Here is an 18,444-nt window from a genome sequence, read left to right as displayed (position 1 = left end):
TAGATCAACAATAAAGAAAACACAAAGTTGTGCAAAAAGAAAATGTACAATAGCATGCAACATTGTTTGGCTATGATAAGCTATACATGAGCCTCATATTGTCAACACGGAATGCTTCTCTAACCAAAATTACATTATAATCAGAATGACAATAAACGTGGATGTGTAAGGTGGTCACGGTAGTCTTCCAGCAAACTGCTACTATCCAAGATGGGAAGTTAAGAGACAATACAAAAAAACTGGAAAATCAGCAAGTAGCAAAATCATCTTATTATTTAGAGGTTAACACCAAAAAAAAAAAAATGGTAAGGAGCTGGCAATGACTGCTGGGGGACTGAGGGGGGTGAGATGGGACTGCTGTTTTTCAATAAAAAGCCCGTGGAGCTGACAAGGGTCTGACATCCAGGCGGAGGTGTTTTGTACATGTATCAAAAGGAAAAAGTACAATAATTAATAAATAACGTAAGATAAACTCTGCATTTCACGTACTCACAACTATAAACGTACTTTTGCCCACCCCGTATACATGAAGTTATTCATGTCTATCACATAGCTATCCAAGGGAAAAATGAGAGAAAAGCCTAAATGTCTACTAAAAAGGAACAAAATTATATGGCACATCCATGACCAAATGCCATGAGTCATTTAAAAATGTCAATTTGCTCGTTACCAGGAACAAGGTTACAGGACAGTGCAACCCCAGTTTTGATTAAACACACACATATCTAAATAACATATGCATGAAAAGAGACTTCATCAAAATATTAACAATACTTACACGTAAAGTTTATAGATGACTTTTCAGTATTTCCAAATGAATAAACGTATTATTAAAGAACTCAAAAGTCAGTTACAATAAAAAAAGTAACTGCTGATTTTGCAAGTTAGAAAGGACTCAAAGGAGAGCAAAGGTACTTATCATCTTATTTCAGTTTGTTAAAATGACAAGCACTTACTCAAAAACCCAGAACTTCCATTAAGTAAGCTTATGAATAAACAACTCTAAATGTAAGGCTGGTTTTAGAAGTCAGTGAAGTTTCATTAGTTCCTTTTACCATCATGCATTTACCTTATGTGAACAATGATTCGACTTGCACTGGATCCCAAACAGACACTACCTCAAAGAAACACCGGCAGTATTGCTCAGTTCTCCAATTTACAGTCAGGACACAATTCTGGAAGTAGAGGAAATAAGCAGTGTTAATACAGCTACCTATTCCTTGCAGACTGCATCCTGAAATACAGACTCTTGAAACCTATAAGGAAAACCCTCCTGTGGCCCTCCATTCCACGCCAGGTGGACACAGGCTTCTTTAAGTATACTAGCCTGGGAGCCTCTGTCTGCTTGTCTCTCACACACGTTTTAGCCCGTCCAACTTCCAACAGTAAGAATGCAGTATGGAAAGCTAAAACCTCCCTCTTATAACCTGATACTTTCACTGGCAACATTTCAGGTGCTACGGTTTGCATTATGCAAGACAAATTCACAAACTCCATAACCTAACCTGGAAAATTACTTCAGAAGAATTAGATATTTGAAATAAAAACTTTTCACTGAGGTATACTGAACTAAATTTAATAAATACATTTCAAGTTAATAAACTCCCCATCCTCATCCCTAAAGCGTGCACACACACCCCCTTCTGATCCAGTTGTTTAAATACTCCCAGGCATAACTAACATGGACATATATCAAAGCTATGTAGGGCGTTATCCAAAACAAGAAAACAAAGTTCCAAGATCAACGTGTATGTAGTTAATGTCCTCACTCTTAGCTTATTAAAGCTTTATCATTCATTCACATTACTATAAAGTAGGAAGGCACCATGTTTCAAATAACCTAAAGATGCAGGCTTGACATTAATCTTTTCTTTTTTTCACTTCCTCAGCATTCACTCACTCAAGGACATCCACCTTAGCTTTTTCTGAAACCCGTGGCTAACACACAGCTGAACCCTTGCCTATTTAGCAAGAAAAGACAGACATGTATTTCTTTAAACTCTGGTCTCTCAGTACATATGGAACCCTCAGCCTAGAGTGCCCCCTCCCACCCCACCAAACTCATTCCTATTTGAGGGCCCCCCCCCAGAGAGCTGTCCCTGGCTTGCCCAGGCTGGGTTAGGTACTGCCTCTCTGTGCTACCCTAGACCTGTATCTCCTTACACTCGTCTCACCCTATCTGTTAATATGTCACTTTCCCTAGCTGTGATATGTGTCTGCTGAGTAAACTCATTATCCAAGCAATAAACTCTTGACCTATACCAAAGGAAACTAGGTAACTAACATTACAAACAGGCAACAAAAACCTACCCTTAAAACTAACAGGATAAGACTATTTTATCCATATAAAATTAGGATTCAGAGAGACCCTTAACGAAACTAATGAAAATGTTGGTCTATAGTTACTTAGTTGATAAACAGTAAAACTATAGCACTTTCAAAAACTCCGAAGTATTTCTGCATACATCCTTGCAGGTCATCCCTGGAACTCACCCTCCAATGGTACATCGTCCCAGGCTTCTCTCCCTGTCTCTAACTGCGGAGGCGCGGGGGCTCCCGTGAGGCGGAGGGAAACCTGGATGGCCACTACGGGACTGAGAACTGCGTACTCTACAACTCACTGAACTAAAGAAAGAAACCGTTCCAATGCACCCATCCTTAAAATTCTAACCAGAGGGCAAACACACACAAATCTTCCATTTTACTATCCCATCACGTTTCTTTCCTATTAATTAACTTCTTAGATGGTGGCCAAGAATCTTACCACCCCAAAGGGTCTTCAATTTTCCACTGTCCCAAATGGTGGAGAAGCAAAACTGAGTTTCTAGCCCTTAGTTACTCTGCAAAAAGAAGACAACGCCTGAAGCCCCGAGTCATCCCTGCCTCCACAGTTCTTACGCACCTCCCCCCCTACTTGCCCCGCCTATGTCAGCTGGACTGTCATAGGTATACTTGTTGGCCTCTATCTGCTGTTAATGGGGGAAATGCACACAGGGTATACACCAATTTTCTTAGTTCTGTAAATCTGAAACTCTTCCAGAGTTGGGTATTTATTTAAAAAGAAAAAAGACAAATGATTCTGAGTGGTGGTCCCAGGGTCTTGATGATTTGACAGATATTAACTGATACCGCACAGTTGTTCATTGGAGAAGTCAACGCTGATTTTGAGGTGACTGAATATTTAGCCTCTATGAACAGTCTGTGTGGAACTACAGGCAAGAATTTTTTTCCAAGAGGCTGAGAGAACACAAATTCCATGCCACCTGAACCTGAATCTGCTAAAATGTGTCACAAGTGATGGTGGTAAAAATGTGTGGAGAAGAAAGGGCTTAGTTGGACAAATTTACAAAGCTTGTGAAAATGTAAACTACTTAAAGCATATGGTTAGTCTCTGCACTATTTCCGTCAGCAGGTACTCTCCAAAAACATTTTTTAAGCTATTGCATATTATTGAGCCAGTACTGTCAAGAGTGACCTTCGTTAGCTCTCAATTCACTATTGTAGACTTAACCATTGTCAGTTCTGTGAGCTTCGAAGCCTGACCTGCCCTCCCAAAGAGCAACTCTGTTCAATGGCTTAGCAGAGGTAAAATTTTATGGGTTTGTTTTGTTTTTTTTTTAAAGCTCAGAGCTGAATCTGGAAATTTTCTGAACAAGAACCACCCTTAATCACTATTGTTGAATACTGAATGGCTTTGGAAATTAGTTCCGCTGCAGATCTGATGTTTGTAAATGAATTCAATTGAAAATTACAGATTGTGGGGGGGGCGGGCTGGGGTGAATGTGGAAAGGGTATATGGGGACAAATGGTAATGGAATAAATACATATCAAAAAAAAGAAAATTACAAGGCAGAAATTTGGGAAACACATACTGCAACAAATTAATTACAACGCCATTTAAATAGTTTAAATCACAAGTAATATCAGGTTACTTTATTCGCTCCTGTGCTATCAAATGTTAAAACAAGCAGTGAGATCTCCATTCCCACACAAATTTGAAGCAAACATATTTTTAGTTCAAACTACAGTTCCAGCATATTTCCAACCTCAATGCAAGTACAAAGGAAATCTCCGTATTTCAAAATCCATCTGACTGTGCTATTGAGGACCGTCCATCTAATCTTCAATTGGAAATGACTAATCTGCAGCGCAATGGCATGCCAAAAGGCAAATATCAAGAAAAGGCTCTAACAGAATTCTGTAAATGCCTTCCAAGTGATGAATATACTCAATTAAAATTATATGCTCATGAGTTAATACTAGTTTTTGGCAGTATCTCTTTGTGAAAAGATATTTTCAAAGATGACATAAGTGTCACTGCAGATTCCGGCATTCACAGGTGAGTATTTGTCATTAATTTTTGACAGGTTCAAAGTTAACTTCACCTAAGTTAAATGTTATTCCCCAAAAGAATTCCATTCTTCTAACAGAACTGTATTATAAAAATTGTATTATTATATTTTTAATTCTGCCAATAAAAAATGTTTTCTCTCGTTATGTACCTACATAATGCCCTAAGTTTTGCCTCTTGGCCCCCAAAGTCTAGTTCTGCTTGGACCATTACAAAAGGAAAAGTCTGCCAACTCTGGTTTTACACCGTTTGCCTAACACAGGCATTTAATACACATGGCCAAATAGGGACAAACCCTTAAAGAGCAGTATTTCTCAAAATTAAGTCTCGAATGACAGAAACTATTATTTTTTTTATAAACCCAGTGACTTACAGTAAGACAAGTAAAATTAGTAATCATTCCAAAGCTATTTACAAACCACTGGCCCAAAAAATAAGAGTATATGTTCTAAAGTCAGAATGCCTAGGTTTGATCCACCCACTAGTTTCTTAATTAAATCTCACTGTCTTTGTTTCCTCATGTGGAAAGCTGGTTCCTACTACACAGGATTGCTATGAAAACTGAGTAAATTAGTATGTATATAATGTTCTTGAAACAGTGCTTAACACGTAATTAGTACTTAATAGAGATTATTGTATTATTCACCAGGCCAATGCCAAAATGACACTTAAAAGAAAAAGACTTCAACCACCCAGTATGGAGAGTCATATGGTCATTAAACAATTACCTTCTTTCTCTTGAGAATTCAGAACTTGGCTTTACAGCAGATTAAGAATATGAGATACTTCTTACATCTTCAAAAACCTCTTGTACTTGATTCCAGGCTGAATGAGTATGCCTCCTAATGATACTATTATTCTGTGTCCCAGGTTCTCAATTTACATGAGACGGATCAACATGCCATCTGTACATGACGGTTTCTACTTGGACTGATGATTTTTAAAATCATCAGTTTGTGCAATGCAGAGGTACCTTGGAGCAAAATAACACCTCATCTGAGTCCTCCTATTCATCCAGAGGATAAGGCTGTCTTATCTGAAACTGTAACAGCTACTTTCCCTCATTTACCATTATTTTATCAATTATAAAACTTTTATGAGCTACCACTTTCCCTACACCTTAAGCCTCTATTTCCTTGAAAACTACCAGTCCCATAATATTACTCATATTGGTAGTAAGTACCAGATCAAATTACTGTTAGTATTCCCAGCGTCTAGGTAAACGTTTGTTAAATGATGAGTATTAGCTATGTAGCTTCTTTTCACTATGGTAAAACATACATCACACAAAGTTTAACCGTTTTTAAGTGCAGGGTTCAGTTCAGCGGCAGTAAGCGCACTCACACCTCCACAGCCACTACCCCCGTCCACCTCCGGAACGTTTTCCTACCTCCAAACTGAAACCGGGCACCCACGCAACAGTGATGGCCCTGCAACCGCCATTCTACTTTGTGTCTATGAATGTGCGCACTCCAGGTACCTCATGTAAGTGAAGTCACACATTTGTCCTTTCCTGGCTAGCTTATGCTGCCTAGCATAGTAATGTCATGATTCATCTATGTTGTTGCACATGTGCAGTTTTAAAAACGGGAAAAACATACAGAATCATACAATTTGTGACGCTAACAAACTTTTATTTAGCAAACGAGAATGTTTAGTTTTTCTTTTCACCTAGTTTTTTCTCTTTTTAGTAATACATACACAGTAAAAAATTCAAACTGTACAGGAGTATATTAAAAAAAAGAGGCCTCCTTTCTAATTTCTGCCCTCTCTATCCCCAATTTCCAGTCCCCATCCCTGGTTTAATGTTTTATTTTGAAACAGTTGCCAACCACTTGTTGTCTGCCTTTGACAATGTCCTCTTGGTGGTATTCAGTGGGCCTATCAGGACTGGCTATTCCTCTTCTAAAAATACTAACATAAAGATACAGAACAATGTACATTAAAAAAATTTTAAGCACTTTTACAAATGTTTTACTAAGTTAACATCCATCGAGTACACCCTATCAATAGTATCTTTGCTAGGCAGCATGTTAAGGCAAGAAAGATTATAGGCTCTGAAATCCCATAAAAACAAATTTAAAACACGTTGACTCTGCCCTGGCCAGGTGCTCAGTTGATTGGAGCATCATCCTGTGCACTGAAAGGTTTCAGGTCTGATCCCCTACATGCAGGTTCGATCACCTGATGGGGCGCAGGAGCACACAGGAGGCAACTGAAGGGGGTGTGGGAGTGTGTGTGGTGTGTGTGCGCGCACGCGCGTGTGTGTGTCTGTCTGTCTTTCTCTCTGCCTGCCTCTCCCTCCCTAAAATCGAACATATCCTCAGGTGAGAATCTGAAAAACAAAACAAAACAAAAACCCCACAAACCTCTTCTGTGAAATCTAAGTGGAGAAAGCAGCAACTACTATGAGGCTCCCCCTATGACAGGCAGAAGTGATGCTGACAAAAACATGAAAAGGGAAACTAGACCAGCGCTGTCCAACAGAACTGAAATACAGGAAATGTTCTTAATGGTAGCCACCAGTCACATGTTCCTACTGGCCACCTGAAATAGGGCTGGGTATGAAAATTATATTGAATTTTAACTAACTTAAATTTAGTCACATGTGACTACTGAATTACCCTGTGCAAATCTAGACCAGATACTCAAGGTAACTTTTTCTCCCCCTGCCTCCCCGCAAAAAAATCTATGGCTCAGTACATATTTAATAAACACCGACGAAGAAGGGAATGGAGAGTCACAAAGATTTTGGAACCAAACAAAATCATCAGTTCTGGGCACTTTTTTTTTCTCTTTGTTATGTTAACAAATACGGTTCTTCAATCTACATCTTTTTTCTACCTAGCATTCTACTGTATAAAGTGTCCTATAATACAAGCAGTCCACTAGAATTTGTACATTTAGATTTCTTTCAATTTATCACTTCACATAAATAACACTGTAATTATTCTGAAAGTACAAATATATACTGTTCTCCTGAGAGTCTGCAGCAATTTATATTACTACCAGCAGTATTTGAGAATGCCCATTTCTCCACATCATCGCCAACAGTAATTGTCTTTTTGTTTTGTTTTATTATGATGATCTGAGATCTGAGGAAGAAGATGGTATCTCACAGTTGATTTTCACTATATCTCTCTGGTTGTCATATAGAATTGATTTTGTGAAGATAATCTCATTTTTAAAGTGGTTAGCCATTGTTCTAGAATCATTTATGGAATAATTAAGCCATCATTCCCTCACAATCTTGAAATACCACCTTTATCACATACTCAGTGCTTTCCACCTGCTATCAATCGAGGGCTTGGGTGTTTTCATTACCCTTTCAAACAACGTCATATGACTACTACCCGTCTCCAAATAGTTAACAAGCAACCCACCTTCCTATATAATAAAAGTAATTTGTTGAATCTCTAGTATGTGCCTTGGCACTAAACTAATCATCTAATCATCACAATAACCCTACTGAAGGTAAACAGAGATTTCTAGCTCCATTTGAAATTGAATAGATCCCCAGAAGAATTAAGCAACTTGTACCACAGTCCCAATTTTAAAAAAAGCTTTTGAGAGGAAGCAGACTTCCATTTCTCATCATATTCATCTGAGAAAATCAAGGCCTCTAGGTACCACTGATCATATACCTCCATGAGCATGCCCCATTAACTGAACACTGCTGCTGAAAATATTTTGCTGAAAATGGAACAGAGAATATTCCCTATCAATTTACTGTCATCCTATGTTTCCTCCAACACTGGGCAGCATCCACAGCTAAAAAGGACTACAATAAGCCAACAATTGATTAAATATATTTTCTTCCTCATTCTATACTGTCATTCAACAAGGCACTACATTTAAGGCCGCTTTAATCACACCTGGCTGGTTGAATGGTGAAACAATTCATACTTGCTGAAGGTAAAATGTCCAGCAAAAACAAATAAGCCTGAAACAGAAATAAAGGAAGAGAATAGGCAAGCTAAGTTCTACGCTATGAACAAAGACAAAGCATTCACCATTAAGCCAATAATCAACATAGCACCTTCTAACTTTTTCAGGAAAACAAGAGTACTATCACAAACAATATACTTTTGCAACTAAGTCCTTCTGAAGCAAGGGTTAAGTATTAAGCTTTCATAATAAACCAGAGAAGTTTATCTTTATTTCCTCCATGGTTCCTGTCTACCTTTACTGAATTCAGAAATACCCTTCACCCAGCAACAAAGGGGGGGAAAATCATATATACAACATGTCAAAATATACCTGTTAACACTGGCCTAAAGAGATGGCATTATAGGAAACTTTCCACTACATATTTCTGCAATGTCCGAATTCTTTCAACAAGCAACCTATCTGAGAGCAGGAGAGAACAAAACTGAAGACAACTACCTGCCCCCATTTTTTGTGTGCGTTTAATAGGTTCTGCTTGCTTAACTAAACTTTGGTGTATAAGTGAGAGGGTCTTAGGGAACTCAAAGATATGTTTAAAAATGAAATGTTAAGCAGAACCCCAAAATATAAAATATCAGTGCAGAACTCTGACTAATATGAGCCCTAGCAGCTCAGCCTCTTTCCCTCAAAAGCTCCTGAGGCACCTCTTCACTCCAAACAGGGTATTTTAAAATCTCTTGTCCAATCTATACATGGCTAAAGTGACTAAAATTTTCAAGAAAAACAATGTACTTACCAAGTTACTTCAGTTTTATAGCTTAGACTTTAGAGGATGGGTTTTGAATACAAAATTTTAAAAAGCAACTTTATTCACTGACAATAGGGGTACACATTTTAAGAATACAGATTAGGAGTTTTGACAAAATATACAATGTAAACACCACCACAACAAAATACAGACTATTTCCATCACTTCAGAAAGTACCTTCTCGCCCCCCTGCAAGCTCCTCACCCATCAGCACACAATTTTCAACTGGCAGAACATAAACTCGGTAAACCAGGACTTGATAGTGGGAGCACTTTGAAACCACCACCCAGTCAGCCATCTATTTATTCCCATATTAATTCACCCTTTCTTTCAATATTTACTAAGCCTCTTGTGTGTGACAGAGATCATGCTAGGTGTGGGGATTCAGCAGTGAATTAAACACATCCCTGCTTTACTCTCTAAAATAACTGAAGGCACAACAGATTAAAAATAAATAATATAATGTCCCATAGGAACAACACAGGGTTGGGGGGTTATCAGCTGATGAAAGGAGCACTATTACATTATAGACGGGGTAGTCAAGGAAGGCCTCCCTCAGAACACTTCCCAAGGTGATACATGCGAACAAAGGGACATCAAAACTGCCAAAGACAAAAATGTGATATAGCACCTCCATGACAACTAAGGAGAAAGAACTTCAGCATACATAAAGCAAGGATCAAAAGAATAACTTTATTATATTCAGAACAAGGATTTCTCTTATTAAAAGTTTTACCCAATTCTTTTCTCCTTTTGGACAATCCCACTCTAGCACCTGACCAACTTCCTCAATCTCCTTCATTTTTAGGTTTTTTTTTTTTTCCCTGACAGCCCATAGTTTGGTAGCCGAAGGCATTAGAGTCAGGACTCCAGGACACATCCTTTAGCTACACGGGGACCATCTTCTGGGGAAGCCCTGAAGTAATGGAGAGCCCTGGAGTGCAGAGATCTCCTGGGTAACTGCAGAAAGCAGCCTCACCTCTATGACTTCCTCTATCAATCTTTTATTTATACTGTCCTTTTGATTAAAATAAAGAAAAATAAGAGTCATTAATGCCTCAGAAAAACACACAGAACTACCGAAAGAAAAGCAAAGCACTTCACAGAGGCACATCATTTAAACAAACAAAGCTGGTGTGGCTCAGCTGGCTGGAGCACTGTGCAGTAATGCCAAAGGTGGGGCTTTTCATTCCCAATCAGGGCACATGCCTAGGTTGCAGGTTCAGTCCCACCCAGGTCGGCACATGCGTGTCCTGGGTGAGGATAAAACAAAAAGCAACCCTGGTTCTTATGCCTCACGACAGGAACCAAAAGTCTTCTAATTAGGCATTCGGCAACTTCTCTTTGCTTGGCCTTCCATCTTCTGAAACAAGCCAAGCTATGCAGTTACAACATTCCAGATGCTAAAAAGCAAATCAGGCAGAACAAAAATGAGGACGCTGCACATATGCCAACTAAAAAGCATGGGCAAGGGTCAGATCAATGCCTCTGTGCTTTCTAAAAGTCCTTGGGTTTCTTCAGTTTAAAAACAAAATAATTCAATATTTTGGGTTCCCTCCCCCTTCACTGCTTCATCTGCGGAAGTTAACTAAAATCTCCTTTTTTTAAAAGAAGAAACAAAAGAAAGAAATAAGGCACCAAGACCAAAAAACAAACAAACAAAAAATGTTTAATGGTGATGTACTATTAAGACAGCAAAATGACTTTAAGTGGGTGCATTAGCAACCTGAATCATGTATCTAAAACAGGGACAGCAAATTAAGATGCCCAAAGACAAGTAAAGATGTAAAATGATAAGCATCAACTATCATTTTGCTCCAGGTCAGGCACACACCTCAGGTTGCAGTGAGGTCTGTAACAAACTGGAGAACATGCCCCAACAAAAGATGGCTGCTGCAAAGCCAAAGAAAGTTCATGGCTGCCAGATCTTTGTTTTTTTTTTTTAATTGATTTTAGAGAGAGAAAGAAAGGGACAGCCCTGGCTGGTGTCTCTCACCACCAGGTCGATGTCGGCCTGCAAACCAAAAGGGTTGCCAGTTCGATTCCCATTCAGGCCACATGCCTGGGTTGCAGGCCAGGTCCCAGCAGGGGGCACATGAGAGGCAACCACACATTGATGCTGCTCTCCCTCTCTTCCTCCTCTTTAAAAATAAATAGAATCGGAGAGAGGGAAAGAGAAACATCAATTTATTGTTCCACTCATTCATGCATTCATTGGCTGCCCCTTGTATGCACCCTGGCTGGGGATCGAACCACAACCTTGGTTGGGGGGGAGGGGGACGGGACACTCCAACCAACTGAGCCAGGGCCATATCTGATTTTTCAAAAGCAGCCTAAATACAAAATTTTACATGAAATCTCCCTGTTTTTTAATGCTGTCAACTAATTCAAATTTTCAGCACTGTGTGAGCCAAACAAAACACATCTGCAGACTGAATTCAGTCCATGAGCTTTCAGTTTTCAACCTCAGCTATAAAAATTATACCTGGTTCTTTCAGTGGCAGAGTTCTAACTTTGGGTCAGAAAGCACACCCTATGCTTCCAATAATAACACACTATCACCTAAAAATACATGAAAGCCCTGACTGGTACAGCTCAGTGGGTTAGGTATCGTCCTGCAAACCCAAAGGTTCCCGGTTCAATTCCAGATAAGGACACGTGCCTGGGTTGTTGGCCAGGTCCCCGTTGGGGGCATATGCAAGGGGCAATTGATCGGTGTTTGTCTCCCTCTTTCTCCCTCCCTTCCCTTCTCTCTAAAAATAAATAAAAATCTTTAACAAAATAAAAATACATGAAAAATATATATGAATACACACATCTGAAACCCCTAACTGTTAAAGGAATGAAGAAATTACCTTACTCTTCACACACTAAGGCACTCCATTTCTTCCACTAAACTAGGAACTGTGAACAAAACCCAATGAAAGAAAACATAAGGCAATAAATTTTTTTGTGACACTGAGCTCACTAATGTTCACCTTCCTCAGTATGTGCATCAGCCTGTACTTCCACACAAAAGCAAACTAGAAGATGATTTCTATAGCATGGCACTTAATCTTGACTTTTAAAAAAGAGTTCCCTTGAAAGACAAAAAAGTCAAACTTTTAGAAAGGGCACCCATGATTTTTACTCTCCTGTAAGCCGTGAGCAACTACTTTTTTATGGGTTATAACCCTACATTAGATAGTCCAGAGCAGCGGCTCCTGACGCTGAGATACTACTGAATATGATGGAAGGTAACAACACTTTCTTTGGAAAAAATGGACTCCCTCACAAAAATTTTAGAGTTCACGGGCCCCCTGTAGCCCATGGACCACAGATGAACATCCTGCTCTAGAGAATATTAAACCCTCTGTCTCCTCCAATGGATACATTCCTGCTTCGTTAATCTACTTCAGGCAACTACCATCTCCGGCCTGGACCAGCACAATGGCCTCCTAATTGATAACCCTCACCATCCATTTTCCGCACCTCTGCAAAAGTGCTTTCAAAATACCAATCAGATGGCAACCCCTCTCACCCTTCAGAAGGCTTCGTTTCTACGGCTTCCCTAAACAGCTTACCTCTCCCTCGCATCATTAACCACTCTTTTTACTATGTGACAAGCACACCTGGCCTCTTCTCAGTTCAGATAGCTAAATTCTTCTCATCTTCAAGTTTTGGAACTTGCTTCCTCCACCTGGGACATTCTCTTCATAACATGCTATAAAACTAAAACTGTCTCTTTACTCCTGATAAAAAGAACTTCTCTGAATACCCTTAGGTGACTCCTTTTTTCAGCGTCTACTGGAGACCCCTGCTTGATACTTCCACACGCCTTTTCTCAACTTTTAATTTATTTGCTTCCTGTCGTGCCTTCTCTCACTATACTGTAAATTCTCAAAAGGCAAAGCCCCCATCTCACATCCCTAGTATTCCCAGAGCATAGCACAGGAGCCAGCAGACGATAGGTTCTCAGGCATTATTTGCTGAATCTATTACTCAGTCAAATACTGAATTAACCTTAGATGTTCACAGAATGAATGTGTGAGGCAATCATCAAAATCTAGTATTTGAGAGAAGAGCATTAACCACACTTCCACAGATGTCACTATGCCCAAGATAAATGGGCTTGCATCTCAAGATTCTTAATGGTTAAGACCATTCATTATAGCCCTGACCAAGTAGCTCAGTTGGTTAGAGTGTCGTCCCAATATGCCAAGGTTGCGGGATCCATCTCTGGTCAGGGCACATAAAAGCAACTAATGAATGCATAAATAAGTGGGACAACAAATCAACGTTTCTCCCTTGCTGCCCCCCCTTTCCTAAGATTTAAAAAAAAAAAAAAGACCACCCCTTCTAAAAATAAATCCCATGTCTTTATGCCGTCTCTCACTCAGGCTCATCTCTCCCCGTCTCAGTGCTAATCTTGGAAATACTTCAGGTTTTCTCCCTCCAATTTCTTGGTACAAAACATGAATTTTACAATCCATAACTTCACTGGCTAAACCAAATTCAAAAAATATCTGTACTTGATGTTAAAGTAATATGCTAAAGAACTTCTACTGCTGTTGCTCTCATTACTGCCACCACCTCCACCACCGCTAATACTGGACTGTACCTAGTCTGCAGACTAAAAACAAAGTCTTCAAAACTGAAGAGCTTTCACTCATGTAAAAAGTTAAAAAAAAAAAAAAGATGAAATTGTACTGCACATGAAAGTTTTTTGTTAAACAGTTTCTTACAAACTTCTACTCACCTCTTCTACAAAATACAATCAAGCCTAAAGAACTACAGAAAAATGTGTTTGTGATACTGCTAAAGTGTATAAAGTGTATACACTAGTTCACAAAACACATTTCCTGGTGAAAAAAACAAAGCAAGCCCAATTTGCTCCACAAGTTCTTTATGGCAGCAGCCATTTTTGGATCTTTAACAGACTTTTACACAGTGATACACACACAAAGCTGTCTAGATACCAAGGCAGACTACCTCAGACAGTATTTTCACAAAAAAAAACGGAGGGCCATCTGAAGGGGAAGGAAAAGGAGGGCATGATACACGCCTTTCCACTCTGGACCTACAATACAGAAATCTATAAATGATGGTGATAATAGTAACTGTTTAATATACGTCAGGTAATGAGCTAAGTGGCTTTCAATTTAACCTCACTTAATCTTATCAAAACCCTATAATCCCCCTTGACCACTGTTTCTTACTCACCGGTACTTTGAGATAAGGAACCTGAGGCACCTGGAAGTGAAGCCCCCCGACCTAAAACCAAAAGCTCGCAGGGCCAAACTTTGAAACCAGGCAAATTGGATGCAGGATCCTTCGGGTACGCGGCCACCAGAAGCTTCACTGGCTCTCCCCGACCGGGCTCGACCACACTCTCAGATTTCCCTTCTACCCCAATTAATAATCTCCCCGTAAACACTGTACTACCACTGAAGGCTTCCACCTTCGAGGCGCCAGCGCTACTCGCCAGCTTTTGCCGCCACGCTCCTCCCCTAAGATTTAGAGAGGCAAATAGAACAGTTGATAAAAGTTGGTCAGGTCCCGAGGAAGGCAAAGAAAAATGTCTCGTATAAGCAGAACACACGCCGATTATCACGGGAATGCAAATCGGCCTCCCCTCCAGCCCAAGAGACTGAAATAAAAGTGGGCGCACCAATGTTCTCGTGGCAGAGAAATTTGGACCATGCCTCCTCTGGCCACGCGGCAAAAAGGACGGAAGAGGTACTAACATTTACTTAGTGCCAGCCACATGAGCCCTAAGGGACGGCAGAAGCAGGCCAATGGAGACTTTGTCGGGGGGAAAGAACACTCAAGAGTTCCGGGAAAAGGGGAAATCCAAACAATCGGTTTCATACGACTATAGAGGAAGACGGAGAAAGTGGAGGCCGCTCCTCGACAACTCGCAAGAAGGAGAAAGAAGGGCTGGAGGTGCTCGGAGAAAAGGCGGCCCCGAGCCTCGGGAACTAGGCCGGGGCGAGGGGAAGCCCAGTAGGGCGGGGAGGGGGAGGAGCCGGAGGGAGTGGGGCCCGCTCTGAAGAGGCCCGGGGTAGGCGCCCGGCAGCGGCTCCGCGCCAAGCGGGCCTGGGAACCCTGACCCAGCCGCCACGGTGAAAAGATAAAAGACGAAATGACTGGGGCCGGTCCAGCCGCCCTAGTTCCCATCAGCGGCCCTCACTCACCTAGGCCCACCGCAGCGATCGCAGCTGCAGCCTCGCAACGGCACAACCGGCCCAAACCTCACCCCCGCCCGACAGCGCGCCCCGCGTCCCCGCTCTCCCACGGCGGCAGCGTCGCCTCGTTCCCTCCTGGGAAATGTAGGCGTAGAGCCGTCTTTCCCTGCAACTTGACCGTGTACTGAACTACGTTTCCCACAAAGGAGCTCAAGCGTTGCGGCCGTCGTTTTGCGTCACGCGCCAAATTGTCGGCAGTCACGTGGGTTGCCCCGCTCCATCCCCTCCCCCCGCCTGGGTGGCCTGGGGAAGAAGGAGGGAGTTGGAGGCGAGGGGCGGAGGCGTTGCTGACGCCACTGCCCCCACCATTTTGGAGCCAGCCTGGAGGTTGGAACCAGCTTGGAGGGTGCTCCTCAGCCCCACCCCCTCGCGGCCTGCTTTTGCTGTTGAAAAGTCTGTGAGCCGAGAATCCGGGCTCCTCGCGTTCAGTCTACACCCGGCAGCCTTTCACTTCTGTGACCTTGAGCAAATCGGTTCCGCTTTCTGAGCCTCAGTTTCCTCCCCTATGAAATGAGACTCGTAATATCTACCCACAGACTCGTTCTGGGGCTACGACAAAGGCAGGCCCGTGAAGGCGTCTCGTACCCTGGAAGCGGGACTCAAGATGGAGTTGTTATTGTAATAATGACCTTCGGAGATCCAGGAGCCAGAATGGGCAAAGCTCTCTCCAGCCTCATCTCCTGCCACCGCGCCCCTTCCGCATTCCGCTCAATAACAATGGGAGCACTTAAAGGGGTCTTCCGAAAGGGGGGTCCTGTGAAGCTTCTTAAAATGGGTATCACTCACCTATTGAATCAAAAGTTTCCTGGGGAGTGTAGCTTTGGAATCTACATTATAAACAGACCTCTCCAGGGATTCTTACGCACAAACAAGTTTGGGAAACCACTGCATTTATCAAGAGTTTTGCACTCTGATTTTCACTGGAATTCCTGTCGTAGTGAAATCGAACCGCTGAAGACTGAGCTCAGATGTCACCTCTTCTGTGAAGCCTTCCAAGTTTACTAGCTCCTTCCCGTTATACTCCTACAGTACCTTTACACTTTCTGTTATCAGGGCCTGTGTTTGTCTTCTCCACCAGATGTGAGCCCTTTGAGGACAGAGAGCCGTTTTGAGAGATTACTGCATGCCCAGGGCAAAGTGAACAAAGTAAGTAGAATAAATATTGAAGGAATCTACTGCTCTTTTGAGAAAAGCTCACCAGGCTCAACTCAAGTCTCAGACTCTGCCACAGCAGCCCTCTCACCCTTACTGGCCTCAGCAAGATACCGTTCACACGGCTTATTCTTTCTCCCTTCTTTGAGCACTTCCTGCGGGCTATCCTGTGAGCTAAATGCCCGTGGTGCTTCTTGAAACGTTCCGATTCAATTTAATTTTCAGTTCACAGATTTTGTGAGTGTCTGCTAAATGCCATGCCCAGTACAAAATATACTAGGAACACAGAGGTAACCTAGATGGATACCAAAACACAAGTCAGTCTGCTTGGTATCTAAAATAGTCCATGCTGGATCTCTTCTTACCTTTGTCCGGCCTCTCACCCTTCCCTGACGCAGAAACTTACCCCACAGTTCCCACCCTCCTCCCTCCCCTCCTCTCCCTCTCCTCTCCCCTCTCCTCCTCTCCCTCTCCTCTCCCTCTCCTCTCCTCTCCTCTCCTCTCCTCTCCTCTCCTCTCCTCATTCAGCCTTTCTCTGAGTGACATCTCTCCTTGAGTGATGTGACAAACTCAGGTAGCTTTTACATCTCTTCCCTGCATTTTACTGCCTGTGAGGCAGGAGATAGGAAGGAGGAAACTACAGAGGTGACCCAGGAGATAAAGAATAAGGATAAAGGGCGGAGACCCTGTCCTAAGTCTGGTCGTTTCTGCATCTGGAGAAGCATTGAATCCTAATTAATCAGGACTGCGTCTGCGCAGAAGATGCTACCTGACCCCTACTTCATTATAATGAGTTAGCATTGTGGGACCCCCTTCCCAGTAGCCAGTCAAGGAAATCATGGGAGACCCACCCTAAGGAATAAAAGTCCTCTAGCCCCTGAGTTCGGCCCTGCTCCTGCTGCTGCTGCTGCTGCTGCTGCTGCTGCTGCTGTTAGGCTCTTCTCCTATCTTCTCTGCTCCACTCTGCTCAGAGTTGGCCTGCTCCCATGTTCTGTGTGGCTTAATAAGTCTGCTTTTTCTTGCTTTATGCTATAAACTCTGTGTGTTCAGTTCAATTTTTTTGTCCTCAATCGCCAAGAACCTAGTTACCTGTGCCCACCTGTGACCCCTGCACCTCAGCATCAACTTAGTTCCAGATGTTTGGGAATCACCATACCCTGACTTGCCACTGGTATCTCAAACTAAACCTGCCATTGCCCGACTGCTGTGGCTCAGTGGGTTGAATGTCATCCCATGGACCAAAAGACCACCAGTTTGAGGTCACATGCCTGGGTTCTGGGCCAGGTCCATGGTTGGTTGGGGACGTGAAAGGTGTTTCTCTAACACATCAATGTTTTTCTCCCTCTCTTTCTCCCTCCCCCCTCTCTAAAAATAAATAAAATGTTAACAAGTCACATGCATAATTAAAAACTACTGTGATAGGTGAAACACAGGGAAGTAAATGGTTTATATACTATGACAACGTAAGACATTTTTAAAAAAAATTTTTTTTTATTTTTAGAGAGAGGGGAAAGGAGGGAGAAAGAGAAGAAGAGAAACACCAATGTGTGGTTGCCTCTCACACACCCCCTACTGGGGACCTGGCCAGCAACCCAGGCATGTGCCCTGACTGGGAATTGAACCAGCAACGCTTTGGTTCAGAGACCAGCACTCAATCCACTGAACCACACCAGCCAGGGCTGCTTTTACATTCTTCAATGGCTGTAAAGTAGATCAAAACAAGACGAATATTTCATGACATGTAAAAAGGAATATGAAATTCAAAGTTCAGCATTCATAATTTGTTTAAGCCTTGTCTGTGGCTTCTATCATGAAAAGTAGTTGTGATATCTGCGACCTGCAAAACCTAAAATATTTATTATCTGCATTTTACAGAAAAAGTTTGCTGACTCTTAGCTTAGAATCTGGAGGTTTTGACTTATGCTAGAAGGTCAGAGGATGCTTCCCTGAGGAAGTGACCCATAAACGTATAGTTCAGGCCAAGAATTGGAGAAGAGCACTCTGGCAGAAGGAACAAC

General features: G+C 42.0%; 1 protein-coding gene across 1 annotated transcript in view; it reads right to left on the bottom strand.

Moving 5' to 3' along the window:
* The window catches only part of THRAP3 (thyroid hormone receptor associated protein 3), a 56,573-nt gene extending 41,283 nt beyond the window's left edge, over positions 1-15,290 (bottom strand). The window contains exons 1-2 of the mRNA XM_054571973.1: positions 15,224-15,290; positions 1,070-1,175 (exon numbers count right to left, since the gene is read on the bottom strand). The gene's annotated coding sequence lies outside the window, so the exon portion shown is untranslated. The remainder of the gene's footprint in view (positions 1-1,069; positions 1,176-15,223) is intronic.
* Positions 15,291-18,444: the final 3,154 nt, after the last annotated feature.

The sequence above is a fragment of the Pteronotus mesoamericanus genome, unplaced genomic scaffold (assembly GCF_021234165.1).
Source record: "Pteronotus mesoamericanus isolate MK-2021 breed Mesoamerican mustached bat unplaced genomic scaffold, CSHL_Meso_final contig_221, whole genome shotgun sequence".
Taxonomy (NCBI): domain Eukaryota; kingdom Metazoa; phylum Chordata; class Mammalia; order Chiroptera; family Mormoopidae; genus Pteronotus; species Pteronotus mesoamericanus.
This window is presented reverse-complemented; position numbering and strand designations above follow the sequence as displayed.